Source organism: Pteropus alecto, unplaced genomic scaffold, assembly GCF_000325575.1.
Source record: "Pteropus alecto unplaced genomic scaffold, ASM32557v1 scaffold42, whole genome shotgun sequence".
In the NCBI taxonomy this organism is placed as follows: domain Eukaryota; kingdom Metazoa; phylum Chordata; class Mammalia; order Chiroptera; family Pteropodidae; genus Pteropus; species Pteropus alecto.
Window position 1 is genome coordinate 1487688 of NW_006434825.1, and position 2973 is coordinate 1490660.

General features: G+C 44.2%; 1 long non-coding RNA gene across 1 annotated transcript in view; it reads left to right on the top strand.

The window, feature by feature from the left end:
• Positions 1–2973, top strand: part of LOC112478165 — a 113131-nt gene that overhangs the window by 44171 nt on the left and 65987 nt on the right. The gene's annotated exons all lie outside the window — the stretch shown is intronic.

The following is a 2973-nucleotide window of genomic DNA, read 5'->3' on the forward strand; positions in this document are numbered from 1 at the left end:
GGGTATGTATAAGTACATCTCAGGTAACCCCCGCAGAGACGGTCCCCATGCTGGGGGCCTAATGATGAGGTGGAGCAGCTAAGGCAAGTGTTGTTGTTGCTGGTGGTGGAGGCGGTAGAGGTGGAGGCGGTGGAGATGGTGGTGGAGGCAGTGGAGGCGGTGGAGGTGGAGGCGGTGGAGGTGGTGGAGGTAGTGGAGGTGGTGAGGCGGCGGAGGCGGTGGAGGTGGCTTAAAACAATAGAAATTAATTTTCTCGCAGTTCTGTGCGACAGAAGTTTTAAAGGTGTCATAGGGCCACACTCCCTCTGAAGGCTCTAGAGGAGGATCCTTCCTGCCTTTCCCAACTTCTGGTGACTCCACGTGCTCCTTGGCTTATGGCCGTATCACTCAATCTCTGCTTCTGTCTCCACATGGCTTCCTCCTCTGTGTCTGTGTGTCACATCTCCCTTTCCTTTCTCTTATAAGGATACCAATTATTGGATTGAGTGCCTTTAATTACATCTGCAAAGACCCTTATTTCCAGATAAGCTCCTATTCATAGATGCTGGAGGTTAGGACATGGACGTATCTGTTGTTGAATTTTGACACAATTCAACCTACGATTCAGGGAGTAACATGATCTGCTTTTGAATTTAAGACCACTGCCTGCTTTTTTGGGGCAGAGGACTGGTCTGAAGAAGCATAAGTATGAAATCAGGAGGACCGGCTAAGAGGCTGCTGTGACCTTCCACATGGGAGGAGACAGAGACTCCCAAATGCAGTGGCCATGTGGTGGGCAAGGGGAGGGGAGAGAGGGTGCAGTAGGTGGGAGTGCCTTTGTCAGGAAGCTATCTATGGCCCGGAGGAAGTTAATTAAGGTAGATCTTTTGCAAAGTCAGGTGATTTTTTTTTCTGCTCTCCTGAGAGGGTGTGCAAAGAGAAAGGCTTAGAAGATCAAGGGAACACTAGTTCAAGGAAGGGTCAGATCCAGCATAAAGAAGATGCTCAATGCACAACATATGCTGGTGGAATAAATGCAAGCAGAGGATTATTCTAGAAGCGTTCTTCTCTGAGTGTGTTGTGCCTTTGGGCAAGGCTGTAGCTCTCCTCTTTTCAAGATGTTTTAAAAAATAACAAACTCATTTGAACAGGGCTTAAAGTTCCTTGGCAGGGAGCTATTGGACACTTGGAAATATTACTATTATTTCTGGAGCCAATTTTAGCAAGGACGGCTCTGTCTTTAATTACTGGTTGATGCTGAGTTGTACAGGCAAATGATTACATGCACAATTAGTTGTTCCCACAAGTAGCCAATTATGGGAACGATTATTTAAGAAAATTGTGGCTCCTGCTAAAGGGACTTTACATCGTAGCCTCAAAATACATTTCTGTATAAAAAATTCCTTTCATTGCATGCATTATTATTTTTTTCTTATCTCCCAGGCTGCTAGAGAAAGTAGCCCTTGCACTCTTATTTGTGTGGAAAGAGAATTTTGGAAACCCAGATCTTCGGGGTACCACGAGACTTGGGAAAGAATGGGGTTGAGAGTTGGAAGCTCTTCTGGGACCCGTCTCACTCTGGACACCAAGTCGTAACCCCAGGGATCACTTGGAGGCACGTGGAGCCCTATAGTACAGCCACAAATCACTGTCAACTCAGTCTTTGCTTGTGCCCATCACACAGTTTTCACTGCTCCCTGATGATTATGCTTCTTACCTACACCACTTCCGCCACCTGAGCACTGCACCTCCCTCTATGTAGCTGAGTTGTCATAAAATCATAAGCTCTCAGAATCAGAGGGACATGGATATCATCTAGTTCATCCGTCTCATTTCAGAGGTGGTGAAACTGATGGCAGAGAGGTGAAGGGCTCAGCCGGTGGTCATAAGTCCAGCTGAGATGTAACCTTAGCTTGCCTGATTCCAAGGCCATGGCTCTTTCCACCATGCCATGCCAGCTGCCGAGGGCACCAGCTATGGGCAAGGCAACCGTCAGCATGTATGACTGTTATAATTGAGGGGTAGTTTAATTTCTTCATCCATGTCTGGCACACGCTGGGAACTATGCCAAGGTACAGTTGGAAGGGACTCCAGAGAACCTTCTAGGTTAGACCTCTTATTTTATATCTGAGTGAAATGGGGAAAATGTAATTAGCTAGGATTCCTTTCTCCCTCTGAGCATTTTTCAAGATGTAGACCTTGAAACCTCCATGATCAACCCCAGCCTTACTCATGTAGGAGAAACCACAAATCCAAATGCCTGTGTTCGAGTTGGTCCATATAAAACTGGTTTCTTCCCCCAAATACAAAGTGTGTTTTTGTGTTAACTACTATTGATCAATAGTCATTTCCCCCCTTGTTTTCATAGTGACATCCACTATTCTACATTAGTAAATGTCTGATCCCAATTTTTCAGTACTCTGCACTAGTATTTTAAAAAATTTTAACAATATATTTAACTTAATATATTAAAAATATTATCATTTAGAAATATAATATAAAATTGTTGAGCTATTTTACATTTTGTGGGACTAAGTATTCAAAGTTCACTGTATGTTTTACACTCACAGTCCATCTCGGCTCAAACCAGCCACATTTCAAGTGCTCAATAGCCATGGATTGGACAGTCTGCACTGGTATTTTATATCCACAGCCTTGCTAAGGCCTCGTGGTGGGTGAAATGTACTTTCCTGCTCTTTGAATCTGGATTTGGCCATGTGATTTGTTTTGGCCAAAGAATTGCTAACATACGTGATGGGAGCAGAGGTTTGAAAAATGCTTGCACATTTGGGCATACCTTTTTATGAACAGTCTGTACCTGGAGTCACCTCACTCCTGGGCCACCCTTTGAATATCTAGAATGAAGAAATGAATGAGTAATTGGAGCTTGGCAATAATTCTCTCTTGTAGTCTCATTGCGAATGTCTCTCTGTACAAGAAGAGAACTCCTTTATGTCATATTGGGAGAGAACAGAAATACAACAGGTAGCTTTA